The 23,672-nt window shown below is 39.2% G+C and overlaps 2 non-coding genes and 58 pseudogenes across 2 annotated transcripts; all 60 read left to right on the top strand.

Moving 5' to 3' along the window:
• The first annotated feature begins 467 nt into the window (after positions 1-467).
• Positions 468-586, top strand: LOC148908152 (5S ribosomal RNA; annotated as a pseudogene).
• A 198-nt stretch (positions 587-784) lies between these two features.
• Positions 785-904, top strand: LOC148908153 (5S ribosomal RNA; annotated as a pseudogene).
• A 198-nt stretch (positions 905-1,102) lies between these two features.
• LOC148908154 (5S ribosomal RNA) lies at positions 1,103-1,221 on the top strand (annotated as a pseudogene).
• A 198-nt stretch (positions 1,222-1,419) lies between these two features.
• Positions 1,420-1,538, top strand: LOC148908155 (5S ribosomal RNA; annotated as a pseudogene).
• A 200-nt stretch (positions 1,539-1,738) lies between these two features.
• LOC148908156 (5S ribosomal RNA) lies at positions 1,739-1,857 on the top strand (annotated as a pseudogene).
• Positions 1,858-2,055: 198 nt separating this feature from the next.
• LOC148908157 (5S ribosomal RNA) lies at positions 2,056-2,174 on the top strand (annotated as a pseudogene).
• A 207-nt stretch (positions 2,175-2,381) lies between these two features.
• On the top strand, positions 2,382-2,499 carry LOC148908158 (5S ribosomal RNA; annotated as a pseudogene).
• Positions 2,500-2,700: 201 nt separating this feature from the next.
• On the top strand, positions 2,701-2,819 carry LOC148908159 (5S ribosomal RNA; annotated as a pseudogene).
• Positions 2,820-3,334: 515 nt separating this feature from the next.
• LOC148908160 (5S ribosomal RNA) lies at positions 3,335-3,453 on the top strand (annotated as a pseudogene).
• A 202-nt stretch (positions 3,454-3,655) lies between these two features.
• Positions 3,656-3,774, top strand: LOC148908161 (5S ribosomal RNA; annotated as a pseudogene).
• Positions 3,775-3,973: 199 nt separating this feature from the next.
• LOC148908162 (5S ribosomal RNA) lies at positions 3,974-4,092 on the top strand (annotated as a pseudogene).
• Positions 4,093-4,290: 198 nt separating this feature from the next.
• On the top strand, positions 4,291-4,408 carry LOC148908163 (5S ribosomal RNA; annotated as a pseudogene).
• A 198-nt stretch (positions 4,409-4,606) lies between these two features.
• Positions 4,607-4,725, top strand: LOC148908164 (5S ribosomal RNA; annotated as a pseudogene).
• A 198-nt stretch (positions 4,726-4,923) lies between these two features.
• On the top strand, positions 4,924-5,042 carry LOC148908165 (5S ribosomal RNA; annotated as a pseudogene).
• Positions 5,043-5,240: 198 nt separating this feature from the next.
• Positions 5,241-5,358, top strand: LOC148908166 (5S ribosomal RNA; annotated as a pseudogene).
• A 199-nt stretch (positions 5,359-5,557) lies between these two features.
• Positions 5,558-5,676, top strand: LOC148908167 (5S ribosomal RNA; annotated as a pseudogene).
• Positions 5,677-5,874: 198 nt separating this feature from the next.
• Positions 5,875-5,993, top strand: LOC148908168 (5S ribosomal RNA; annotated as a pseudogene).
• A 199-nt stretch (positions 5,994-6,192) lies between these two features.
• LOC148908169 (5S ribosomal RNA) lies at positions 6,193-6,311 on the top strand (annotated as a pseudogene).
• A 514-nt stretch (positions 6,312-6,825) lies between these two features.
• On the top strand, positions 6,826-6,944 carry LOC148908170 (5S ribosomal RNA; annotated as a pseudogene).
• A 208-nt stretch (positions 6,945-7,152) lies between these two features.
• Positions 7,153-7,271, top strand: LOC148908171 (5S ribosomal RNA; annotated as a pseudogene).
• Positions 7,272-7,471: 200 nt separating this feature from the next.
• Positions 7,472-7,590, top strand: LOC148908172 (5S ribosomal RNA; annotated as a pseudogene).
• Positions 7,591-7,790: 200 nt separating this feature from the next.
• Positions 7,791-7,908, top strand: LOC148908173 (5S ribosomal RNA; annotated as a pseudogene).
• A 198-nt stretch (positions 7,909-8,106) lies between these two features.
• LOC148908174 (5S ribosomal RNA) lies at positions 8,107-8,226 on the top strand (annotated as a pseudogene).
• Positions 8,227-8,416: 190 nt separating this feature from the next.
• On the top strand, positions 8,417-8,535 carry LOC148908175 (5S ribosomal RNA; annotated as a pseudogene).
• Positions 8,536-8,742: 207 nt separating this feature from the next.
• On the top strand, positions 8,743-8,861 carry LOC148908176 (5S ribosomal RNA; annotated as a pseudogene).
• Positions 8,862-9,061: 200 nt separating this feature from the next.
• Positions 9,062-9,180, top strand: LOC148908177 (5S ribosomal RNA; annotated as a pseudogene).
• Positions 9,181-9,695: 515 nt separating this feature from the next.
• On the top strand, positions 9,696-9,814 carry LOC148908178 (5S ribosomal RNA; annotated as a pseudogene).
• A 208-nt stretch (positions 9,815-10,022) lies between these two features.
• LOC148908179 (5S ribosomal RNA) lies at positions 10,023-10,141 on the top strand (annotated as a pseudogene).
• Positions 10,142-10,339: 198 nt separating this feature from the next.
• LOC148908180 (5S ribosomal RNA) lies at positions 10,340-10,458 on the top strand (annotated as a pseudogene).
• Positions 10,459-10,660: 202 nt separating this feature from the next.
• Positions 10,661-10,779, top strand: LOC148908181 (5S ribosomal RNA; annotated as a pseudogene).
• A 198-nt stretch (positions 10,780-10,977) lies between these two features.
• Positions 10,978-11,096, top strand: LOC148908182 (5S ribosomal RNA; annotated as a pseudogene).
• A 198-nt stretch (positions 11,097-11,294) lies between these two features.
• On the top strand, positions 11,295-11,413 carry LOC148908183 (5S ribosomal RNA; annotated as a pseudogene).
• Positions 11,414-11,621: 208 nt separating this feature from the next.
• Positions 11,622-11,740, top strand: LOC148908184 (5S ribosomal RNA; annotated as a pseudogene).
• Positions 11,741-11,938: 198 nt separating this feature from the next.
• LOC148908185 (5S ribosomal RNA) lies at positions 11,939-12,057 on the top strand (annotated as a pseudogene).
• A 203-nt stretch (positions 12,058-12,260) lies between these two features.
• On the top strand, positions 12,261-12,379 carry LOC148908186 (5S ribosomal RNA; annotated as a pseudogene).
• Positions 12,380-12,577: 198 nt separating this feature from the next.
• On the top strand, positions 12,578-12,696 carry LOC148908187 (5S ribosomal RNA; annotated as a pseudogene).
• A 198-nt stretch (positions 12,697-12,894) lies between these two features.
• On the top strand, positions 12,895-13,013 carry LOC148908188 (5S ribosomal RNA; annotated as a pseudogene).
• A 204-nt stretch (positions 13,014-13,217) lies between these two features.
• Positions 13,218-13,336, top strand: LOC148908189 (5S ribosomal RNA; annotated as a pseudogene).
• A 197-nt stretch (positions 13,337-13,533) lies between these two features.
• Positions 13,534-13,652, top strand: LOC148908190 (5S ribosomal RNA; annotated as a pseudogene).
• A 198-nt stretch (positions 13,653-13,850) lies between these two features.
• LOC148908191 (5S ribosomal RNA) lies at positions 13,851-13,969 on the top strand (annotated as a pseudogene).
• Positions 13,970-14,489: 520 nt separating this feature from the next.
• LOC148908192 (5S ribosomal RNA) lies at positions 14,490-14,608 on the top strand (annotated as a pseudogene).
• An 831-nt stretch (positions 14,609-15,439) lies between these two features.
• On the top strand, positions 15,440-15,558 carry LOC148908193 (5S ribosomal RNA; annotated as a pseudogene).
• A 198-nt stretch (positions 15,559-15,756) lies between these two features.
• Positions 15,757-15,874, top strand: LOC148908194 (5S ribosomal RNA; annotated as a pseudogene).
• Positions 15,875-16,075: 201 nt separating this feature from the next.
• On the top strand, positions 16,076-16,194 carry LOC148908195 (5S ribosomal RNA; annotated as a pseudogene).
• A 183-nt stretch (positions 16,195-16,377) lies between these two features.
• On the top strand, positions 16,378-16,496 carry LOC148908196 (5S ribosomal RNA; annotated as a pseudogene).
• A 198-nt stretch (positions 16,497-16,694) lies between these two features.
• On the top strand, positions 16,695-16,813 carry LOC148908197 (5S ribosomal RNA; annotated as a pseudogene).
• An 834-nt stretch (positions 16,814-17,647) lies between these two features.
• LOC148908198 (5S ribosomal RNA) lies at positions 17,648-17,766 on the top strand. Its single transcript, XR_016120990.1, has one exon. It is a non-coding gene; the product is annotated as a 5S ribosomal RNA (ribosomal RNA).
• Positions 17,767-17,964: 198 nt separating this feature from the next.
• Positions 17,965-18,083, top strand: LOC148908199 (5S ribosomal RNA; annotated as a pseudogene).
• Positions 18,084-18,283: 200 nt separating this feature from the next.
• Positions 18,284-18,402, top strand: LOC148908200 (5S ribosomal RNA; annotated as a pseudogene).
• A 183-nt stretch (positions 18,403-18,585) lies between these two features.
• On the top strand, positions 18,586-18,703 carry LOC148908201 (5S ribosomal RNA; annotated as a pseudogene).
• A 516-nt stretch (positions 18,704-19,219) lies between these two features.
• LOC148908202 (5S ribosomal RNA) lies at positions 19,220-19,338 on the top strand (annotated as a pseudogene).
• Positions 19,339-19,535: 197 nt separating this feature from the next.
• Positions 19,536-19,654, top strand: LOC148908203 (5S ribosomal RNA; annotated as a pseudogene).
• Positions 19,655-19,852: 198 nt separating this feature from the next.
• On the top strand, positions 19,853-19,970 carry LOC148908204 (5S ribosomal RNA; annotated as a pseudogene).
• A 501-nt stretch (positions 19,971-20,471) lies between these two features.
• On the top strand, positions 20,472-20,590 carry LOC148908205 (5S ribosomal RNA; annotated as a pseudogene).
• A 198-nt stretch (positions 20,591-20,788) lies between these two features.
• On the top strand, positions 20,789-20,907 carry LOC148908206 (5S ribosomal RNA; annotated as a pseudogene).
• Positions 20,908-21,422: 515 nt separating this feature from the next.
• LOC148908207 (5S ribosomal RNA) lies at positions 21,423-21,541 on the top strand (annotated as a pseudogene).
• A 200-nt stretch (positions 21,542-21,741) lies between these two features.
• On the top strand, positions 21,742-21,860 carry LOC148908208 (5S ribosomal RNA; annotated as a pseudogene).
• Positions 21,861-22,374: 514 nt separating this feature from the next.
• On the top strand, positions 22,375-22,493 carry LOC148908209 (5S ribosomal RNA; annotated as a pseudogene).
• A 200-nt stretch (positions 22,494-22,693) lies between these two features.
• On the top strand, positions 22,694-22,812 carry LOC148908210 (5S ribosomal RNA; annotated as a pseudogene).
• A 514-nt stretch (positions 22,813-23,326) lies between these two features.
• Positions 23,327-23,445, top strand: LOC148908211 (5S ribosomal RNA). The gene has a single exon (XR_016121023.1). It is a non-coding gene; the product is annotated as a 5S ribosomal RNA (ribosomal RNA).
• Positions 23,446-23,672: the final 227 nt, after the last annotated feature.

Consider the following 23,672-nt stretch of genomic DNA (forward strand, 5'->3'; position numbering starts at 1 on the left):
TCATCGTTAATTTTTCTGCTCCTTCATTGCTGTTCTTGTTTATGTTTGTTTTGGTAGTATATTTTCATTCATCCGTTCTAGAAAGTTTGAAGGCGCTGAAATCGAGATGCAAGCGTAAAGTAGGGGGAGTAGCTTAAGTTGTCAATTTCTTCTGTGTAACGGTATACCACGGAGAAAAACCGGTTCTCGTCCGATCACCGAAGTGAAGTTGTGTAGGGTAGGTAGTATTCGAATGGGTGACCACCTGGGAATAACTGTTGCTGTAGACTTTTGTTCATTTATTACCCTTCTCTTTTCAATTGCTTCAGATCACTTTATTCGTTCAACTTTTAAATTTTCTACTCCATTCTTTGTTGTTCTTGTTTTCGGTTCTTTTTATTTGTGTTGTTTTCTTCCGTTCTAGAAAAGTTTACTGTCGCTGAAATAGTGATGCAGCATCAAGTAGCTTAAGTTGTGCAATTCCTTCTGTGTACGGCCATACCACTGAGAAAAAAACGGTTCTTTTCCGATCACCGAAGTGAAACTCGATAAGGCCAGCGTAGTACTTCGATGGGTCACCACCTGGGAATAACTGGTGCTGTAGACTTTTGTTTATTTGATTCCCCTTCTCTTTTCAATTGTTTCAGATAACTTTATTCGTTCAACTTTTAATTTTTCTTCTTCATTCATTGTTGTTCTTGTTCACTGTTTGTTTCGTAGTGATATTTTCATCCGTTCTAGAAAAGTTTGAAGCCGCTGAAATCGAGATGCAGCGTAAAGTAGCTTAAGTTGTGCAATTTCTTCTGTGTACGGCCATACCACTGAGAAAAAAACCGGTTCTCGTCCGATCACCGAAGTGAAGTTGGGTAGGGCCAGCGTAGTATTCGGATGGGTGACCACCTGGGAATAACTGGTGCTGTAGACTTTTGTTCATTTTATTCCCCTTCTCTTTTCAATTGCTTCATATCACTTTATTCGTTCAACTTTTAATTTTTCTTCTTTATTCATTGCTGTTCTTGTTTTCTGTTTGTTTCGTAGTGATATTTTCTTCCGTTCTAGAAAAGTTAAAAGGCCCTGAAATAGTGATGCCGCGTAAAGTAGCTTAAGTTGTGCAATTCCTTCTGTGTACGGCCATACCACTGAGAAAAAAACGGTTCTTTTCCGATCACCGAAGTGAAACTCGATAAGGCCAGCGTAGTACTTCGATGGGTCACCACCTGGGAATAACTGGTGCTGTAGACTTTTGTTTATTTGATTCCCCTTCTCTTTTCAATTGTTTCAGATAACTTTATTCGTTCAACTTTTAATTTTTCTTCTTCATTCATTGTTGTTCTTGTTCACTGTTTGTTTCGTAGTGATATTTTCATCCGTTCTAGAAAAGTTTGAAGCCGCTGAAATCGAGATGCAGCGTAAAGTAGCTTAAGTTGTGCAATTTCTTCTGTGTACGGCCATACCACTGAGAAAAAAACCGGTTCTCGTCCGATCACCGAAGTGAAGTGGGTAGGGCCAGCGTAGTATTCGGATGGGTGACCACCTGGGAATAACTGGTGCTGTAGACTTTTGTTCAATTTTATTCCCCTTCTCTTTTCAATGGCTTCATATCACTTTATTCGTTCAACTTTTAATTTTTCTTCTTTATTCATTGCTGTTTTTTTGTTCTGGTGCTTTTTTTTGTGTCGTTTTCTTCCGTTCTAAAAAAGTATAGAGACGCTGAAATCGAGATGCAGCGTAAAGTAGCTTAAGTTTTGCAATTTCTTCTGTCTACGGGCATACCAGGGAGAAAAAACCGGTTCTCGTCCGATCACGGAAGTGAAACTTGGTAGGGTCAGCGTAGTACTTGGATGGGTGAACACCTGGGAATAACTGGTGCTGTAGAATTTTGTTCATTTGATTCCCCTTGTCTTTTCAATTGCTTCAGATCACTTTATTCGTTCATCTTTTAATTTTTCTGCTCCATTCATTGCTGTTCTTGTTTACTGTTTGTTTCGTAGTGATATTTTCTTCCGTTCTGGAAAAGTATACAGACGCTGACATCGAGATGCAGCGTAAAGTAGCTCAAGTTGTGCAATTTCTTCTGTCTACGGGAATACCAGCGAGAAAAAACCGGTTCTCGTTCGATCACCGAAGTGATACTTGGGAGGGCAAGCGTAGTACTTGGATGGGTGACCACCTGGGAATAACTGGTGCTGTAGACTTTTGTTCATTTGATTCCCCTTCTCTTTTCAATTGCTTCAGATCACTTTATTCGTTCAACTTTTAATTTTTCTACTCCATTCATTGCTGTTCCTATTTTCTTTTGGTTTTTTTAGTGTTGTTTTCTTCCGTTCTAGAAAAGTTGGAAGGCGCTGAAATCGAGATGCAACGTAAAGTAGCTTAAGTTGTGGAATTTCTTTTCTCTACGGTCATACGGTCATACCAGCGAGAAAAAACCGGTTCTCGTCCGATCACCGAAGTGAAGTTGGGTAGGGTCAGCGTAGGACTTGGATGGGTGACCACCTGGGAACAACTGGTGCTGTGGACTTTTGTTCATTTTTATTCTCCTTCTCTTTTCAATTGCTTCAGATCCCTTTATTCGTTTATCTTTTAATTTTTCTACTTCATTCATTGCTGTTCTTGTTTTCTGTTTGTTTTTTTAGTGTTGTTTTCTTCCGTTCTAAAAAAGTATAGAGACGCTGAAATTAAGATGCAGCGTAAATTAGCTTAAGTTTTGCAATTTCTTCTGTCTACGGGCATACCAGGGAGAAAAAACCGGTTCTCGTCCGATCACGGAAGTGAAACTTGGTAGGGTCAGCGTAGTACTTGGATGGGTGAACACCTGGGAATAACTGGTGCTGTAGACTTTTGTTCATTTGATTCCCCTTCTCTTTTCAATTGCTTCAGATCACTTTATTCGTTCATCTTTTAATTTTTCTGCTCCATTCATTGCTGTTCTTGTTTACTGTTTGTTTCGTGGTGATATTTTCTTCCGTTCTAGAAAAGTTTGAAGGCGCTGAAATCGAGATGTAGCGTAAAGTAGCTTAATTTGTGCAATTTCTTCTGTCTACGGTCATACCAGTTAGAAAAAACCGGTTCTCGTCCGATCACCGAAGGGAAATTGGGTGGGGTAGCGTAGTATTCGGATGGGTAACCACCTGGGAATACCTGGTGCTGTACAGTTTTGTTCATTTTATTCCCCTTCTCTTTTCAATTGCTTCAGATCACTTTATTCGTTCAACTTTTAATTTTTCTACTCCATTCATTGCTGTTTTTTTTTTCTGGTGTTTTTTTTTGTGTTGTTTTCTTCCGTTCTAAAAAAGTATAGAGACGCTGAAATCGAGATGCAGCGTAAAGTAGCTTAAGTTGTGCAATTTCTTCTGTCTACGGTCATACCAGCGAGAAAAAAGCGGTTCTCGTGCGATCACGGAAGTGAAACTTGGTAGGGTCAGCGTACTACTTGGATGGGTGACCACCTGGGAATATCTGGTGCTGTAGAATTTTTTGTTCATTTGATTCCCCTTCTCTTTTCAATTGCTTCAGATCACTTTATTCGTTCATCTTTTAATTTTTCTAGTCCATTCATTTTTGTTCTTGTTTTCTGTTGTTTTTTTTTTGTGTTGTTTTCTTCCGTCCTAGAAAATTTAAAAGGCGCTGAAATCGAGATGCAGCGTAAAGTAGCTTAAGTTTTGCAATTTCTTTTCTCTACGGCCATACCACTGAGAAGAAACCGGTTCTCCTCCGATCACCGAAGTGAAACTTGGTAGGGCCAGCGTAGTACTTGGATGGGTGACCACCTGGGAATAACTGGTGCAGTAGACTTTTGTTCATTTGACTCCCCTTCTCTTTTCAATTGCTTCAGATCCCTTTATTCGTTCATCTTTTAATTTTTCTACTCCATTCATTGCTGTTCTTATTTTCTGTTTGTTTTTTTAGTGTTAATTTCTTCCGTTCTAGAAAAGTTGGAAGGCGCTGAAATCGAGATGCAGCGTAAAGTAGCTTAAGTTGTGCAATTTCTTCTGTCTACGGTCATACCAGCGAGAAAAAACCGGTACTCGTCCGATCACCGAAGTAAAACTCGGAAGGGAAAGCGTAGTACTTGGATGGGTTACCACCTGGGAATAACTGGTGCTGTAGACTTTTGTTCATTTGATTCCCCTCCTCTTTTTAATTGTTTCATATCACTTAATTCGTTCATATTTTAATTTTTCTGCTCCATTCATTGCTGTTCTTGTTTAGTGTTTGTTTGGTAGTGATATTTTCATCCGTTCTAGAAAAGTTTGAACGCGCTGAAATCGAGATGCAGCGTAAAGTAGCTTAAGTTGTGCAATTTCTTCTGTGTACGGTCATACCACTTAGAAAAAACCGGTTCTCGTCCGATCACCGAAGTGAAGTTGTGTAGGGTAGCGTAGTACTCGAATGGGTGACCACCTGGGAATAACTGGTGCTGTAGACTTTTGTTTATTTGATTCCCCTTCTCTTTTCAATTGTTTCAGATAACTTTATTCGTTCAACTTTTAATTTTTCTTCTTCATTCATTGTTGTTCTTGTTCACTGTTTGTTTCGTAGTGATATTTTCATCCGTTCTAGAAAAGTTTGAAGCCGCTGAAATCGAGATGCAGCGTAAAGTAGCTTAAGTTGTGCAATTTCTTCTGTGTACGGCCATACCACTGAGAAAAAACCGGTTCTCGTCCGATCACCGAAGTGAAGTTGGGTAGGGCCAGCGTAGTATTCGGATGGGTGACCACCTGGGAATAACTGGTGCTGTAGACTTTTGTTCATTTTATTCCCCTTCTCTTTTCAATTGCTTCAGATCCCTTTATTCGTTCATCTTTTAATTTTTCTACTCCATTCATTGCTGTTCTTATTTTCTGTTTGTGTCGTAGTGATATTTTCTTCCGTTGTAGAAAAGTTAAAAGTCGCTGAAATAGTGATGCAGCGTAAAGTAGCTTAAGTTGTTCAATTTCTTCTGTGTACGGCAATTCCAGCGAGAAAAAACCGGTTCTCGTGCGATCACCGAAGTGAAATTGGGAAGGTTCAGCGTAGTACTTGGATGGGTGACCACCTGGGAATAACTGGTGCTGTAGACTTTTGTTCATTTGATTCCCCTCCTCTTTTTAATTGTTTCATATCACTTAATTCGTTCATATTTTAATTTTTCTGCTCCATTCATTGCTGTTCTTGTTTAGTGTTTGTTTGGTAGTGATATTTTCATCCGTTCTAGAAAAGTTTGAAGGCGCTGAAATCGAGATGCAGCGTAAAGTAGCTTAAGTTGTGCAATTTCTTCTGTGTACGGTCATACCACTGAGAAAAAACCGGTTCTCGTCCGATCACCGAAGTGAAGTTGTGTAGGGTAGCGTAGTATTCGAATGGGTGACCACCTGGGAATAACTGTTGCTGTAGACTTTTGTTCATTTTATTACCCTTCTCTTTTCAATTGCTTCAGATCACTTTATTCGTTCAACTTTTAAATTTTCTACTCCATTCTTTGTTGTTCTTGTTTTCGGTTCTTTTTATTTGTGTTGTTTTCTTCCGTTCTAGAAAAGTTTACTGTCGCTGAAATAGTGATGCAGCATCAAGTAGCTTAAGTTGTGCAATTCCTTCTGTGTACGGCCATACCACTGAGAAAAAAACGGTTCTTTTCCGATCACCGAAGTGAAACTCGATAAGGCCAGCGTAGTACTTCGATGGGTCACCACCTGGGAATAACTGGTGCTGTAGACTTTTGTTTATTTGATTCCCCTTCTCTTTTCAATTGTTTCAGATAACTTTATTCGTTCAACTTTTAATTTTTCTTCTTCATTCATTGTTGTTCTTGTTCACTGTTTGTTTCGTAGTGATATTTTCATCCGTTCTAGAAAAGTTTGAAGCCGCTGAAATCGAGATGCAGCGTAAAGTAGCTTAAGTTGTGCAATTTCTTCTGTGTACGGCCATACCACTGAGAAAAAACCGGTTCTCGTCCGATCACCGAAGTGAAGTTGGGTAGGGCCAGCGTAGTATTCGGATGGGTGACCACCTGGGAATAACTGGTGCTGTAGACTTTTGTTCATTTTATTCCCCTTCTCTTTTCAATTGCTTCATATCACTTTATTCGTTCAACTTTTAATTTTTCTTCTTTATTCATTGCTGTTTTTTTGTTCTGGTGCTTTTTTTTGTGTCGTTTTCTTCCGTTCTAAAAAAGTATAGAGACGCTGAAATCGAGATGCAGCGTAAAGTAGCTTAAGTTTTGCAATTTCTTCTGTCTACGGGCATACCAGGGAGAAAAAACCGGTTCTCGTCCGATCACGGAAGTGAAACTTGGTAGGGTCAGCGTAGTACTTGGATGGGTGAACACCTGGGAATAACTGGTGCTGTAGAATTTTGTTCATTTGATTCCCCTTGTCTTTTCAATTGCTTCAGATCACTTTATTCGTTCATCTTTTAATTTTTCTGCTCCATTCATTGCTGTTCTTGTTTACTGTTTGTTTCGTAGTGATATTTTCTTCCGTTCTAGAAAAGTTTGAAGGCTCTGAAATCGAGATGTAGCGTAAAGTAGCTTAATTTGTGCAATTTCTTCTGTCTACGGTCATACCACTGAGAAAAAACCGGTTCTCGTCCGATCACGGAAGTGAAATTGGGTGGGGTAGCGTAGTATTCGGATGGGTAACCATCTGGGAATACCTGGTGCTGTACAGTTTTGTTCATTTTATTCCCCTTCTCTTTTGAATTGCTTCAGATCACTTTATTCGTTCAACTTTTAATTTTTCTACTCCATTCATTGCTGTTTTTTTTTCTGGTGTTTTTTTTTGTGTTGTTTTCTTCCGTTCTAAAAAAGTATAGAGACGCTGAAATCGAGATGCAGCGTTAAGTAGCTTAAGTTGTGCAATTCCTTCTGTCTACGGGCATACCAGCGAGAAAAAAGCGGTTCTCGTGCGATCACGGAAGTGAAACTTGGTAGGGTCAGCGTACTACTTGGATGGGTAACCACCTGGGAATAACTGGTGCTGTAGAATTTTTTGTTCATTTGATTCCCCTTCTCTTTTCAATTGCTTCAGATCACTTTATTTGTTCAACTTTTAATTTTTCTACTCCATTCATTGCTGTTCTTGTTTTCTGTTTGTTTCGTAGTGATATTTTCTTCCGTTCTAGAAAAGTTAAAAGTCGCTGAAATAGTGATGCAGGGTAAAGTAGCTTAAGTTGTGCAATTTCTTTTCTCTACGGTCATACGGTCATACTAGCGAGAAAAAACCGGTTCTCGTCCGATCACCGAAGTGAAGTTGGGTAGGGCCAGCGTAGGACTTGGATGGGTGACCACCTGGGAATAACTGGTGCGGTAGACTTTTGTTCATTTTTATTCCCCTTCTCTTTTCAATTGCTTCAGATCACTTTATTCCTTTATCTTTTAATTTTTCTACTTCATTCATTGCTGTTCTAGTTTTCTGCTTGTTTTTTTAGTGTTGTTTTCTTCCGTTCTAGAAAAGTTAAAAGGCGCCGAAATCGAGATGCAACGTAAAATAGCTTAAGTTGTGCAATTTCTTCTGTGTACGGCCATACCAGCGAGAAAAAACCGGTACTCGTCCGATCACCGAAGTGAAACTCGGTAAGGCCAGCGTTGTACTTGGATGGGTGACTACCTGGGAATAACTGGTGCTGTAGACCTTTTTGTTCATTTGATTCCCCTTCTCTTTTCAATTGCTTCATATCCCTTTATTCGTTTATCTTTTAATTTTTCTACTCCATTCATTGCTGTTTTTTTTTCTGGTGTTTTTTTTTGTGTTGTTTTCTTCTGTTCTAAAAAAGTATAGAGACGCTGAAATCGAGATGCAGCGTAAAGTAGCTTAAGTTGTGCAATTTCTTCTGTGTACGGTCATACCACTTAGAAAAAACCGGTTCTCGTCCGATCACCGAAGTGAAGTTGTGTAGGGTAGCGTAGTATTCGAATGGGTGACCACCTGGGAATAACTGTTGCTGTAGACTTTTGTTCATTTTATTACCCTTCTCTTTTCAATTGCTTCAGATCACTTTATTCGTTCAACTTTTAATTTTTCTACTCCATTCATTGCTGTTCTTGTTTTCTGTTTGTTTCGTAGTGATATTTTCTTCCGTTCTAGAAAAGTTAAAAGTCGCTGAAATAGTGATGCAGCGTAAAGTAGCTTAAGTTGTGCAGTTTCTTCTGTGTACGGCCATACCACTGAGAAAAAAACCGGTTCTCGTCCGATCACCGAAGTGAAACTTGGTAGGGTCAACGTAGTACTTGGATGGGTGACCACCTGGGAATAACTGGTGCTTTAGAACTTTGTTCATTTTATTCCCCTTCTCTTTTCAATTATTCGTTCCTTATCTTTTTAATTTTTCTACTCCATTCATTGCTGTTCTTGTTTCTGTTTGTTTTCGTAGTGATATTTTTCATTCAGTTCTAGAAAAGTTTGAAAGACGCTGAAATCGAGATGCAGCGTAAAGTAGCTTAAGTTGTGCAATTTCTTCTGTCTACGGTCATACCACTGAGAAAAAACCTGTTCTCGTCCGATCACCGAAGTGAAATTGATTAGGGCCAGCGTAGGACTTGGATGGTTGACCACCTGGGAATAACTGGTGCTGTAGACTTTTGTTCATTTGATTCCCCTTCTCTTTTCAATTGCTTCAGATCACTTTATTCGTTAATCTTTTAATTTTTCTACTCCATTCATTGCTGTTCCTATTTTCTTTTGGTTTTTTTAGTGTTGTTTTCTTCCGTTCTAGAAAAGTTGGAAGGCGCTGAAATCGAGAAGCAACGTAAAGTAGCTTAAGTTGTGGAATTTCTTTTCTCTACGGTCATACGGTCATACCAGCGAGAAAAAACCGGTTCTCGTCCGATCACCGAAGTGAAGTTGGGTAGGGCCAGCGTTGGACTTGGATGGGTGACCACCTGGGAACAACTGGTGCTGTAGACTTTTGTTCATTTTTATTCCCCTTCTCTTTTCAATTGCTTCAGATCACTTTATTCCTTTATCTTTTAATTTTTCTACTTCATTCATTGCTGTTCTTGTTTTCTGTTTGTTTTTTTAGTGTTGTTTTCTTCCGTTCTAGAAAAGTATAGAGACGCTGAAATGGAGATGCAGCGTAAAGTAGCTTAAGTTTTGCAATTTCTTCTGTCTACGGGCATACCAGGGAGAAAAAACCGGTTCTCGTCCGATCACGGAAGTGAAACTTGGTAGGGTCAGCGTAGTACTTGGATGGGTGAACACCTGGGAATAACTGGTGCTGTAGAATTTTGTTCATTTGATTCCCCTTCTCTTTTCAATTGCTTCAGATCACTTTATTCGTTCATCTTTTAATTTTTCTGCTCCATTCATTGCTGTTCTTGTTTACTGTTTGTTTCGTAGTGATATTTTCTTCCGTTCTAGAAAAGTTTGAAGGCTCTGAAATCGAGATGTAGCGTAAAGTAGCTTAATTTGTGCAACTTCTTCTGTCTACGGTCATACCACTGAGAAAAAACCGGTTCTCGTCCGATCACGGAAGTGAAATTGGGTGGGGTAGCGTAGTATTCGGATGGGTAACCATCTGGGAATACCTGGTGCTGTACAGTTTTGTTCATTTTATTCCCCTTCTCTTTTCAATTGCTTCAGATCACTTTATTCGTTCAACTTTTAATTTTTCTACTCCATTCATTGCTGTTTTTTTTTCTGGTGTTTTTTTTTTGTGTTGTTTTCTTCCGTTCTAAAAAAGTATAGAGACGCTGAAATCGAGATGCAGCGTTAAGTAGCTTAAGTGGTGCAATTCCTTCTGTCTACGGGCATACCAGCGAGAAAAAAGCGGTTCTCGTGCGATCACGGAAGTGAAACTTGGTAGGGTCAGCGTACTACTTGGATGGGTGACCACCTGGGAATAACTGGTGCTGTAGAATTTTTTGTTCATTTGATTCCCCTTCTCTTTTCAATTGCTTCAGATCACTTTATTCGTTCAACTTTTAATTTTTCTACTCCATTCATTGCTGTTCTTGTTTTCTGTTTGTTTCGTAGTGATATTTTCTTCCGTTCTAGAAAAGTTAAAAGTCGCTGAAATAGTGATGCAGCGTAAAGTAGCTTAAGTTGTGCAATTTCTTTTCTCTACGGTCATACGGTCATACCAGCGAGAAAAAACCGGTTCTCGTCCGATCACCGAAGTGAAGTTGGGTAGGGCCAGCGTAGGACTTGGATGGGTGACCAACTGGGAACAACTGGTGCTGTAGACTTTTGTTCATTTGATTCCCCTTCTCTTTTCAATTGCTTCAGATCCCTTTATTCGTTTATCTTTTAATTTTTCTACTTCATTCATTGCTGTTCTTGTTTTCTGTTTGTTTCGTAGTGATATTTTCTTCTGCTCTAGAAAAGGTTGAAGGCGCTGAAATCGAGATGCAGCGTAAAATAGCTTAAGTTTTGCAATTTCTTTTCTCTACGGCCATACCACTGAGAAGAAACCGGTTGTCCTCCGATCACCGAAGTGAAACTTGGTAGGGCCAGCGTAGTACTTGGATGGGTGACCACCTGGGAATAACTGGTGCTGTAGACTTTTGTTCATTTGATTCCCCTTCTCTTTTCAATTGCTTCAGATCCCTTTTAATCGTTCTTTTTTTAATTTTTTATACTCCATTCATTGCTGTTCTTATTTTCTTTTTGTTTTTTTAGTGTTGTTTTCTTCCGTTCTAGAAAAGTTGAAAAGCGCTGAAATCGAGATGATGCGTAAAGATAGCTTAAGTTGTGCAATTTCTTTTCTCTACGGCCATGCCAATGAGAAGCAACCGGTTGTCCTCCGATCACCGAAGTGAAACTCGATAAGGCCAGCCTAGTACTTCGATGGGTAACCACCTGGGAATAACTGGTGCTGTAGACTTTTGTTCATTTGATTCCCCTTCTCTTTTCAATTGCTTCAGATCACTTTATTCGTTCAACTTTTAATTTTTCTACTCCATTCATTGCTGTTCTTGTTTTCTGTTTGTTTCGTAGTGATATTTTCTTCCGTTCTAGAAAAGTTAAAAGGCCCTGAAATAGTGATGCCGCGTAAAGTAGCTTAAGTTTTGCAATTTCTTTTCTCTACGGCCATACCACTGAGAAGAAACCGGTTCTCCTCCGATCACAGAAGTGAAACTCGATAAGGCCAGTGTAGTACTTGGATGGGTGACCACCTAGGAATAACTGGTGCTGTAGATTTTTGTTCATTTTATTCCCCTTCTCTTTTGAATTGCTTCAGATCACTTTATTCGTTCAACTTTTAATTTTTCTACTCCATTCATTGCTGTTTTTTTTTCTGGTGTTTTTTTTTGTGTTGTTTTCTTCCGTTCTAAAAAAGTATAGAGACGCTGAAATCGAGATGCAGCGTTAAGTAGCTTAAGTGGTGCAATTCCTTCTGTCTACGGGCATACCAGCGAGAAAAAAGCGGTTCTCGTGCGATCACGGAAGTGAAACTTGGTAGGGTCAGCGTACTACTTGGATGGGTGACCACCTGGGAATAACTGGTGCTGTAGAATTTTTTGTTCATTTGATTCCCCTTCTCTTTTCAATTGCTTCAGATCACTTTATTCGTTCATCTTTTAATTTTTCTACTCCATTCATTGCTGTTCTTGTTTTCTGTTTGTTTCGTAGTGATATTTTCTTCCGTTCTAGAAAAGTTAAAAGTCGCTGAAATAGTGATGCAGCGTAAAGTAGCTTAAGTTGTGCAATTTCTTTTCTCTACGGTCATACGGTCATACCAGCGAGAAAAAACCGGTTCTCGTCCGATCACCGAAGTGAAGTTGGGTAGGGCCAGCGTAGGACTTGGATGGGTGACCAACTGGGAACAACTGGTGTTGTAGACTTTTGTTCATTTGATTCCCCTTCTCTTTTCCAATTCTTCAGATCCCTTTATTCGTTTATCTTTTAATTTTTCTACTTCATTCATTGCTGTTCTTGTTTTCTGTTTGTTTCGTAGTGATATTTTCTTCTGCTCTAGAAAAGGTTGAAGGCGCTGAAATCGAGATGCAGCGTAAAATAGCTTAAGTTTTGCAATTTCTTTTCTCTACGGCCATACCACTGAGAAGAAACCGGTTGTCCTCCGATCACCGAAGTGAAACTTGGTAGGGCCAGCGTAGTACTTGGATGGGTGACCACCTGGGAATAACTGGTGCTGTAGACTTTTGTTCAGTTTGATTCCCCTTCTCTTTTCAATTGCTTCAGATCCCTTTTAATCGTTCTTTTTTTAATTTTTTATACTCCATTCATTGCTGTTCTTATTTTCTTTTTGTTTTTTTAGTGTTGTTTTCTTCCGTTCTAGAAAAGTTGGAAAGCGCTGAAATCGAGATGATGCGTAAAGATAGCTTAAGTTGTGCAATTTCTTTTCTCTACGGCCATGCCAATGAGAAGCAACCGGTTGTCCTCCGATCACCGAAGTGAAACTCGATAAGGCCAGCGTAGTACTTCGATGGGTAACCACCTGGGAATAACTGGTGCTGTAGACTTTTGTTCATTTGATTCCCCTTCTCTTTTCAATTGCTTCAGATCACTTTATTCGTTCAACTTTTAATTTTTCTACTCCATTCATTGCTGTTCTTGTTTTCTGTTTGTTTCGTAGTGATATTTTCTTCCGTTCTAGAAAAGTTAAAAGGCCCTGAAATAGTGATGCCGCGTAAAGTAGCTTAAGTTTTGCAATTTCTTTTCTCTACGGCCATACCACTGAGAAGAAACCGGTTCTCCTCCGATCACAGAAGTGAAACTCGATAAGGCCAGTGTAGTACTTGGATGGGTGACCACCTAGGAATAACTGGTGCTGTAGATTTTTGTTCATTTTATTCCCCTTCTCTTTTGAATTGCTTCAGATCACTTTATTCGTTCAACTTTTAATTTTTCTACTCCATTCATTGCTGTTCTTGTTTTCTGTTTGTTTCGTGGTGATATTTTCTTCCGTTCTAGAAAATTTAAAAGTCGCTGAAATAGTGATGCAGCGTAAAGTAGCTTAAGTTGTGCAGTTTCTTCTGTGTACGGCCATACCACTGAGAAAAAACCGGTTCTCGTCCGATCACCGAAGTGAAATTAGGTAGGGCCAACGTAGTACTTGGATGTGTGACCACCTGGGAATAACTGGTGCTGCAGATTTTTTTGTTCATTTGATTCCCCTTCTCTTTTCAATTGCTTCAGATCCCTTTTAATCGTTCTTTTTTTAATTTTTTATACTCCATTCATTGCTGTTCTTATTTTCTTTTTGTTTTTTTAGTGTTGTTTTCTTCCGTTCTAGAAAAGTTGGAAAGCGCTGAAATCGAGATGATGCGTAAAGATAGCTTAAGTTGTGCAATTTCTTTTCTCTACGGCCATGCCAATGAGAAGCAACCGGTTGTCCTCCGATCACCGAAGTGAAACTCGATAAGGCCAGCGTAGTACTTCGATGGGTAACCACCTGGGAATAACTGGTGCTGTAGACTTTTGTTCATTTGATTCCCCTTCTCTTTTCAATTGCTTCAGATCACTTTATTCGTTCAACTTTTATTTTTCTACTCCAATCATTGCTGTTCTTGTTTTCTGTTTGTTTCGTAGTGATATTTTCTTCCGTTCTAGAAAAGTTAAAAGGCCCTGAAATAGTGATGCCGCGTAAAGTAGCTTAAGTTGTGCAATTTCTTTTCTCTACGGCCATACCACTGAGAAGAAACCGGTTCTCCTCCGATCACAGAAGTGAAACTCGATAAGGCCAGTGTAGTACTTGGATGGGTGACCACCTAGGAATAACTGGTGCTGTAGATTTTTGTTCATTTTATTCCCCTTCTCTTTTGAATTGCTTCAGATCACTTTATTCGTTCAACTTTTAATTTTTCTACTCCATTCATTGCTGTTCTTGTTTTCTGTTTGTTTCGTGGTGATATTTTCTTCCGTTCTAGAAAATTTAAAAGTCGCTGAAATAGTGATGCAGCGTAAAGTAGCTTAAGTTGTGCAGTTTCTTCTGTGTACGGCCATACCACTGAGAAAAAACCGGTTCTCGTCCGATCACCGAAGTGAAATTAGGTAGGGCCAGCGTAGTACTTGGATGTGTCACCACCTGGGAATAACTGGTGCTGCAGATTTTTTTGTTCATTTGATTCCCCTTCTCTTTTCAATTGCTTCAGATCCCTTTATTCGTTCTTTTTTTAATTTTTTATACTCCATTCATTGCTGTTCTTATTTTCTTTTTGTTTTTTTAGTGTTGTTTTCTTCCGTTCTAGAAAAGTTGAAAAGCGCTGAAATCGAGATGATGCGTAAAGATAGCTTAAGTTGTGCAACTTCTTTTCTCTACGGCCATGCCAATTAGAAGCAACCACTTCTCCTCCGATCACCGAAGTGAAACTCGATAAGGCCAGCGTAGTACTTCGATGGGTTACCACCTGGGAATAACTGGTGCTGTAGACTTTTGTTCATTTGATTCCCCTTCTCTTTTCAATTGCTTCAGATCACTTTATTCGTTCAACTTTTAATTTTTCTCCTCCATTCATTGCTGTTCTTGTTTTCTGTTTGTTTCGTAGTGATATTTTCTTCCGTTCTAGAAAAGTTAAAAGGCCCTGAAATAGTGATGCCGCGTAAAGTAGCTTAAGTTTTGCAATTTCTTTTCTCTACGGCCATACCACTGAGAAGAAACCGGTTCTCCTCCGATCACAGAAGTGAAACTCGATAAGGCCAGTGTAGTACTTGGATGGGTGACCACCTGGGAATAACTGGTGCTGTAGACTTTTGTTCATTTTATTCCCCTTCTCTTTTCAATTGCTTCAGATCACTTTATTCGTTCAACTTTTAATTTTTCTACTCCATTCATTGCTGTTCTTGTTTTCTGTTTGTTTCGTAGTGATATTTTCATCCGTTCTAGAAAAGTTAAAAGCCCCTGAAATAGTGATGAAGCGTAAAGTAGCTTAAGTTGTGCAATTTCTTTTCTGTACGGCCATGCCAATGAGAAAAAACCGGTTCTCCTCCGATCACCGAAGTGAAACTCGATAAGGACAGCGTAGTACTTGGATGGGTGACAACCTGGGAATGACTGGTGCTGTAGACTTTTGTTCATTTGATATCCCTTCTCTTTTGATTGCTTCAGATCACTTTATTCGTTTATCTTTTAATTTTTCTACTCCATTCATTGCTGTTCTTGTTTTCGGTTTGTTTTTATAGTGTTGTTTTCTTCCGTTCTAGAAAAGTTAAAAGGCGATGAAATAGTGATGCAGCGTAAAGTAGCTTAAGTTTTGCAATGTCTTTTCTCTACGGCCATACCACTGAGAAAAAACGGGATCTCCTCCGATCACCGAAGTGAAACTCGGCAAGGCATGGGTAGTACTTGGATGGGTGACAACCTTGGAATAACTGGTGTTGTAGACTTTTGTTCATTTGATTCACCTTCTCTTTTCAATACTTCAGATAACTTTATTCGTTCAACTTTTAATTTTTCTACTCCATTCATTGCTGTTCTTGTTTTCTGTTTGTTTCGTAGTGATATTTTCTTCCGTTCTAGAAAAGTTAAAAGTCGCTGAAATAGTGATGCAGCGTAAAGTAGCTTAATTTGTGCAATTTCTTCTGTGTACGGATATTCCAGCGAGAAAAAACCGGTTCTCGTGCGATCACTGAATTGAAATTGGGTAGGGCCAGCGTAGTACTTGGATAGGTGACCACCTGTGAATAACTGGTGCTGTAGACTTTCGTTCATTTGATTCCCCTCCTCTTTTTAATTGTTTCATATCACTTAATTCGTTCATCTTTTAATTTTTCTGCTCCATTCATTGCTGTTCTTGTTTAGTGTTTGTTTGGTAGTGATATTTTCATCCGTTCTAGAAAAGTTTGAAGGCGCTGAAATCGAGATGCAACGTAAAGTAGCTTAAGTTGTGCAATTTCTTCATTCTACGGCCATACCACTGAGAAGAAACCGGTTCTCCTCCGATCACCGAAGTGAAGTTTGGTAGGGTAGCGTAGTATTCGGATGGGTGACCACCTGGGAATAACTGGTGCGGTAGACTTTTGTTCATTTGATTCCCGTTCTCTTTTTAATTGCTTCATATCCCTTTATTCGTTTATCTTTTATATTTTCTACTCCATTCATTGCTGTTTTATTTTTCTGGTGTTTTTTTTTTTGTGTTGTTTTCTTCCGTTCTAAAAAAGTATAGAGACGCTGAAATCGATATGCAGCGTAAAGTACCTTAAGTTTTGCAATTTCTTCTGTCTACGGGCATACCAGCGAGAAAAAGGCGGTTCTCGTCCGATCACGGAAGTGAAACTTGGTAGGGTCAACGTAGTACTTGGATGGGTGACCACCTGGGAATAACTGGTGCTGTAGAACTTTGTTCATTTTATTCCCCTTCTCTTTTCAATTATTCGTTCATCTTTTAATTTTTCTACTCCATTCATTGCTGTTCTTGTTTCCTGTTTGTTTCGTAGTGATATTTTCATCAGTTCTAGAAAAGTTTGAAGACGCTGAAATCGAGATGCAGCGTAAAGTAGCTTAAGTTGTGCAATTTCTTCTGTCTACGGTCATACCACTGAGAAAAAAACGGTTCTCGTCCGATCACCGAAGTGAAATTGATTAGGGCCAGCGTAGGACTTGGATGGGTGACCACCTGGGAATAACTGGTGCGGTAGACTTTTGTTCATTTGATTCCCCTTCTCATTTCAATTGCTTCAGATCACTTTATTCGTTCATCTTTTAATTTTTCTGCTCCATTCATTGCTGTTCTTGTTTACTGTTTGTTTCGTAGTGATATTTTCTTCCGTTCTAGAAAAGTTTGAAGGCGCTGAAATCGAGATGCAGCGTAAAGTAGCTTAAGTTTTGCAATTTCTTCTGTCTACGGGCATACCAGGGAGAAAAAACCGGTTCTCGTCCGATCACGGAAGTGAAACTTGGTAGGGTCAGCGTAGTACTTGGATGGGTGAACACCTGGGAATAACTGGTGCTGTAGAATTTTATTCATTTGATTCCCCTTCTCTTTTCAATTGCTTCAGATCACTTTATTCGTTCATCTTTTAATTTTTCTGCTCCATTCATTGCTGTTCTTGTTTACTGTTTGTTTCGTAGTGATATTTTCTTCCGTTCTAGAAAAGTTTGAAGGCGCTGAAATCGAGATGTAGCGTAAAGTAGCTTAATTTGTGCAATTTCTTCTGTCTACGGTCATACCACTGAGAAAAAACCGGTTCTCGTCCGATCACGGAAGTAAAATTGGGTGGGGTAGCGTAGTATTCGGATGGGTAACCATCTGGGAATACCTGGTGCTGTACAGTTTTGTTCATTTTATTCCCCTTCTCTTTTCAATTGCTTCAGATCACTTTATTCGTTCAACTTTTAATTTTTCTACTCCACTCATTGCTGTTTTTTTTTCTGGTGTTTTTTTTTTGTGTTGTTTTCTTCCGTTCTAAAAAAGTATAGAGACGCTGAAATCGAGATGCAGCGTTAAGTAGCTTAAGTTGTGCAATTCCTTCTGTCTACGGGCATACCAGCGAGAAAAAAGCGGCTCTCGTACGATCACGGAAGTGAAACTTGGTAGGGTCAGCGTACTACTTGGATGGGTGACCATCTGGGAATAACTGGTGCTGTAGAATTTTTTGTTCATTTGATTCCCCTTCTCTTTTCAATTGCTTCAGATCACTTTATTCGTTCAACTTTTAATTTTTCTACTCCATTCATTGCTGTTCTTGTTTTCTGTTTGTTTCGTAGTGATATTTTCTTCCGTTCTAGAAAAGTTAAAAGGCCCTGAAATAGTGATGCCGCGTAAAGTAGCTTAAGTTTTGCAATTTCTTTTCTCTACGGCCATACCACTGAGAAGAAACCGGTTCTCCTCCGATCACCGAAGTGAAACTTGGTAGGGCCAGCGTAGTACTTGGATGGGTGACCACCTGGGAATAACTGGTGCTGTAGACTTTTGTTCATTTGATTCCCCTTCTCTTTTCAATTGCTTCAGATCACTTTATTCGTTCATCTTTTAATTTTTCAGCTGCATTCATTGCTGTTCTTGTTTTCTGTTTGTTTCGTAGTGATATTTTCATCCGTTCTAGAAAAGTTTGAAGGCGCTGAAATCGAGATGCAGCGTAAAGTAGCTTAAGTTGTGCAATTTCTTCTGTCTACGGCCATACCACTGAGAAGAAACCGGTTCTCCTCCGATCACCGAAGTGAAACTCGGTAAGTCCAGCGTAGTACTGGGATGGGTGACCACCTGGGAATAACTGGTGCGGTAGACTTTTGTTCATTTTATTCCCCTTCTCTTTTCACTTGCTTCATATCCCTTTATTCGTTTATCTTTTAATTTTTCTACTCCATTCATTGCTGTTTTATTTTTCTGGTGTTTTTTTTTTGTGTTGTTTTCTTGCGTTCTAAAAAAGTATAGAGACGCTGAAATCGAGATGCAGCGTAAAGTAGCTTAAGTTGTGCAATTTCTTCTGTCTGCGGCCATACCAGCGAGAAGAAACCGGTTCTCCTCCGATCACCAAAGTGAAACTTGGTAGGGTCAACGTAGTACTTGGATGGGTGACCACCTGGGAATAACTGGTGCTGTAGAACTTTGTTCATTTTATTCCCCTTCTGTTTTCAATTATTCGTTCATCTTTTAATTTTTCTACTCCATTCATTGCTGTTCTTATTTACTATTTGTTTCGTAGTGATATTTTCATCAGTTCTAGAAAAGTTTGAAAACGCTGAAATCGAGATGCCGCGTAAAGTAGCTTAAGTTGTGCAATTTCTTCTGTCTACGGTCATACCACTGAGAAAAAACCGGTTCTCGTCCGATCACCGAAGTGAAATTGGGTAGGGTAGCGTAGTATTCGGATGGGTGACCACCTGGGAATAACTGGTGCTGTAGACTTTTGTTCAGTTGATTCCCCTCCTCTTTTTAATTGTTTCATATCACTTAATTCGTTCATCTTTTAATTTTTCTGCTCCATTCATTGCTGTTTTTGTTTACTGTTTGTTTCGTAGTGATATTTTCATCCGTTCTAGAAAAGTTAAAAGCCCCTGAAATAGTTATGAAGCGTAAAGTAGCTTAAGTTGTGCAATTTCTTTTCTGTACGGCCATGCCAATGAGAAGAAACCGGTTCTCCTCCGATCACCGAAGTGAAACTCGATAAGGACAGCGTAGTACTTGGATGGGTGACAACCTGGGAATGACTGGTGCTGTAGACTTTTGTTCATTTGATTCCCCTTCTCTTTTGAATTGCTTCAGATCACTTTATTCGTTTATCTTTATATTTTTCTACTCCATTCATTGCTGTTCTTGTTTTCGGTTTGTTTTTATAGTGTTGTTTTCTTCCGTTCTAGAAAAGTTAAAAGGCGATGAAATAGTGATGCAGCGTAAAGTAGCTTAAGTTTTGCAATGTCTTTTCTCTACGGCCATACCACTGAGAAAAAACGGGATCTCCTCCGATCACCGAAGTGAAACTCGGCAAGGCCAGCGTAGTACTTGGATGGGTGACAACCTTGGAATAACTGGTGTTGTAGACTTTTGTTCATTTGATTCACCTTCTCTTTTCAATACTTCAGATAACTTTATTCGTTCAACTTTTAATTTTTCTACTCCATTCATTGCTGTTCTTGTTTTCTGTTTGTTTCGTAGTGATATTTTCTTCCGTTCTAGAAAAGTTAAAAGTCGCTGAAATAGTGATGCAGCGTAAAGTAGCTTAATTTGTGCAATTTCTTCTGTGTACGGCAATTCCAGCGAGAAAAAACCGGTTCTCGTGCGATCACTGAATTGAAATTGGGTAGGGCCAGCGTAGTACTTGGATAGGTGACCACCTGTGAATAACTGGTACTGTAGACTTTTGTTCATTTGAATCCCCTCCTCTTTTTAATTGTTTCATATCACTTAACTCGTTCATCTTTTAATTTTTCTGCTCCATTCATTGCTGTTTTTGTTTACTGTTTGTTTCGTAGTGATATTTTCATCCGTTCTAGAAAAGTTTGAAGGCGCTGAAATCGAGATGCAGCGTAAAGTAGCTTAAGTTGTGCAATTTCTTCATTCTACGGCCATACCACTGAGAAAAAACCGGTTCTCGTCCGATCACCGAAGTGAAGTTGGGTAGGGTAGCGTAGTATTCGGATGGGTGACCACCTGGGAATAACTGGTGCTGTAGACTTTTGTTCATTTGATTCCCGTTCTCTTTTTAATTGCTTCATATCCCTTTATTCGTTTATCTTTTATATTTTCTACTCCATTCATTGCTGTTTTATTTTTCTGGTGTTTTTTTTTGTGTTGTTTTCTTCCGTTCTAAAAAAGTATAGAGACGCTGAAATCGAGATGCAGTGTAAAGTACCTTAAGTTTTGCAATTTCTTCTGTCTACGGGCATACCAGCGAGAAAAAGGCGGTTCTCGTGGGATCACGGAAGTGAAACTTGGTAGGGTCAACGTAGTACTTGGATGGGTGACCACCTGGGAATAACTGGTGCTTTAGAACTTTGTTCATTTTATTCCCCTTCTCTTTTCAATTATTCGTTCATCTTTTAATTTTTCTACTCCATTCATTGCTGTTCTTATTTTCTGTTTGTTTCGTAGTGATATTTTCTTCTGCTCTAGAAAAGGTTGAAGGCGCTGAAATCGAGATGCAGCGTAAAATAGCTTAAGTTTTGCAATTTCTTTTCTCTACGGCCATACCACTGAGAAGAAACCGGTTCTCCTCCGATCACAGAAGTGAAACTCGATAAGGCCAGTGTAGTACTTGGATGGGTGACCACCTAGGAATAACTGGTGCTGTAGATTTTTGTTCATTTTATTCCCCTTCTCTTTTGAATTGCTTCAGATCACTTTATTCGTTCAACTTTTAATTTTTCTACTCCATTCATTGCTGTTCTTGTTTTCTGTTTGTTTCGTAGTGATATTTTCTTCCGTTCTAGAAAAGTCAAAAGTCGCTGAAATAGTGATGCAGCGGAAAGTAGCTTAAGTTGTGCAATTTCTTCTGTGTACGGCTATACCAGCGAGAAAAAACCGGTTTTCGTGTGATCACCGAATTGAAATTGGGTAGGGCCAGCGTAGTACTTGTATGGGTGACCACCTGGGAATAACTTGTGCTGTAGACTTTTGTTCATTTGATTCCCCTTCTATTTTTAAATGTTTCATATCACTTAATTCGTTCATCTTTTAATTTTTCTGCTCTATTCATTGCTGTTCTTGTTTACTGTTTGTTTCGTAGTGATATTTTCATCCGTTCTAGAAAAGATTGAAGGCGCTGAAATCGAGATGCAGCGTAAAGTAGCTTAAGTTGTGCAATTTCTTCTGTGTGCGGCCATACCACTGAGAAAAAACCGGTTCTCGTCCGATCACCGAAGTGAAATTGGGTAGTGTAGCGTAGTATTCGGATGGGTGACCACCTGGGAATAACTGGTGCTGTAGACTTTTGTTCATTTTATTCCCCTTCCCATTTCAATTGCTTCATATCACTTTATTCGTTTATCTTTTAATTTTTCTTCTTTATTGATTGCTGTTTTTTTGTTCTGGTGCTTTTTTTTGTTTTGTTTTCTTCCGTTCTAAAAAAGTATAGAGACGCTGAAATCGAGATGCAGCGTAAAGTACCTTAAGTTTTGCAATTTCTTCTGTGTACGGCCATACCAGCGAGAAAAAACCGGTTCTCGTGCGATCACCGAATTGAAATTGGGTAGGTTCAGCGTAGTACTTGGATGGGTGACCACCTGGGAATAACTGGTGCTGTAGACTTTTGTTCATTTTATTCCCCTTCTCTTTTCCATTGCTTCATATCACTTTATTCGTTTATCTTTGAATTTTTCTTCTTTATTGATTGCTGTTTTTTTGTTCTGGTGCTCTTTTTTGGTGTTGTTTTCTTCCGTTCTAAAAAAGTATAGAGACGCTGAAATCGAGATGCAGCGTAAAGTAGCTTAAGTTTTGCAATTTCTTTTGTCTACGGGCATACCAGGGAGAAAAAACCGGTTCTCGTCCGATCACGGAAGTGAAACTTGGTAGGGTCAGCGTAGTACTTGGATGGGTGAACACCTGGGAATAACTGGTGCTGTAGAATTTTGTTCATTTGATTCCCCTTCTCTTTTCAAATACTTGAGATCACTTTATTCGTTCATCTTTTAATTTTTCTGCTCCATTCATTGCTGTTCTTGTTTACTGTTTGTTTCGTAGTGATATTTTCTTCCGTTCTAGAAAAGTTTGAAGGCGCTGAAATCGAGATGTAGCGTAAAGTAGCTTAATTTGTGCAATTTCTTCTATCTACGGTCATACCACTGAGAAAAAACCGGTTCTCGTCCGATCACCGAAGTGAACTTGGGTGGGGTAGCGTAGTATTCGGATGGGTAACCACCTTGGAATGCCTGGTGCTGTACAGTTTTGTTCATTTGATTCCCCTTCTCTTTTCAATTGCTTCAGATCGTTTTATTCGTTCAACTTTTAATTTTTCTACTCCATTCATTGCTGTTTTTTTTTCTGGTGTTTTTTTTTGTGTTGTTTTCTTCTGTTCTAAAAAAGTATAGAGACGCTGAAATCGAGATGCAGCGTAAAGTAGGTTAAGTTGTGCAATTTCTTCTGTCTACGGGCATACCAGCGAGAAAAAACCGGTTCTCGTGCGATCACGGAAGTGAAACTTGGTAGGGTCAGCGTACTACTTGGATGGGTGACCATCTGGGAATAACTGGTTCTGTAGAATTTTTTGTTCATTTGATTCCCCTTCTCTTTTCAATTGCTTCAGATCACTTTATTCGTTCATCTTTTAATTTTTCAGCTGCATTCATTGCTGTTCTTGTTTTCTGTTTGTTTCGTAGTGATATTTTCATCCGTTCTAGAAAAGTTTGAAGGCGCTGAAATCGAGATGCAGCGTAAAGTAACTTAAGTTGTGCAATTTCTTCTGTCTACGGCCATACCACTGAGAAGAAACCGGTTCTCCTCCGATCACCGAAGTGAAACTCGGTAAGTCCAGCGTAGTACTTGGATGGGTGACCACCTGGGAATAACTGGTGCGGTAGACTTTTGTTCATTTTATTCCGCTTGTCTTTTCAATTGCTTCAGATCACTTTATTCTTTCAACTTTTAATTTTTCTACTCCATTCATATCTGCTCTGGTTTTCTGTTTGTTTCGTAGTGATATTTTCTTCCGTTCTAGAAAAGTCAAAAGTCGCTGAAATAGTGATGCAGCGTAAAGTAGCTTAAGTTGTGCAATTTCTTCTGTGTACGGCTATACCAGCGAGAAAAAACCGGTTCTCGTGTGATCACCGAATTGAAATTGGGTAGGGTAGCGTAGTACTTGTATGGGTGACCACCTGGGAATAACTTGTGCTTTAGACTTTTGTTCATTTGATTCCCCTTCTCTTTTTAAATGTTTCATATCACTTAATTCGTTCATCTTTTAATTGTTCTGCTCTATTCATTGCTGTTCTTGTTTACTGTTTGTTTCGTAGTGATATTTTCATCCGTTCTAGAAAAGTTTGAAGGCGCTGAAATCGAGATGCAGCGTAAAGTAGCTTAATTTGTGCAATTTCTTCTGTCTACGGCCATACCACTGAGAAAAAACCGGTTCTCGTCCGATCACCGAAGTGAAACTTGGTAGGGCCAGCGTAGTACTTGGATGGGTGACCACCTGGGAATAACTGGTGCTGTAGACTTTTGTTCATTTTATTCCCCTTCTCTTTTCAATTGCTTCAGATCACTTTATTCGTTGATCTTTTAATTTTTCTACTCCATTCATTGCTGTTCTTGTTTTCTGTTTGTTTTTTTAGTGTAGTTTTCTTCCATTCTAGAAAAGTTTGGAGATGCTGAAATCGAGATGCAGCATAAAGTAGCTTAAGTTGTGGAATTTGTTATGTCTACGGGCATACCGTAGAATATTCTA

Source organism: Actinia tenebrosa, unplaced genomic scaffold (genome assembly GCF_029948245.1).
Source record: "Actinia tenebrosa isolate PJP-AT-01 unplaced genomic scaffold, QUT_ActTen_1.0 PGA_scaffold3__52_contigs__length_22856419, whole genome shotgun sequence".
NCBI classification, from domain to species: domain Eukaryota; kingdom Metazoa; phylum Cnidaria; class Anthozoa; order Actiniaria; family Actiniidae; genus Actinia; species Actinia tenebrosa.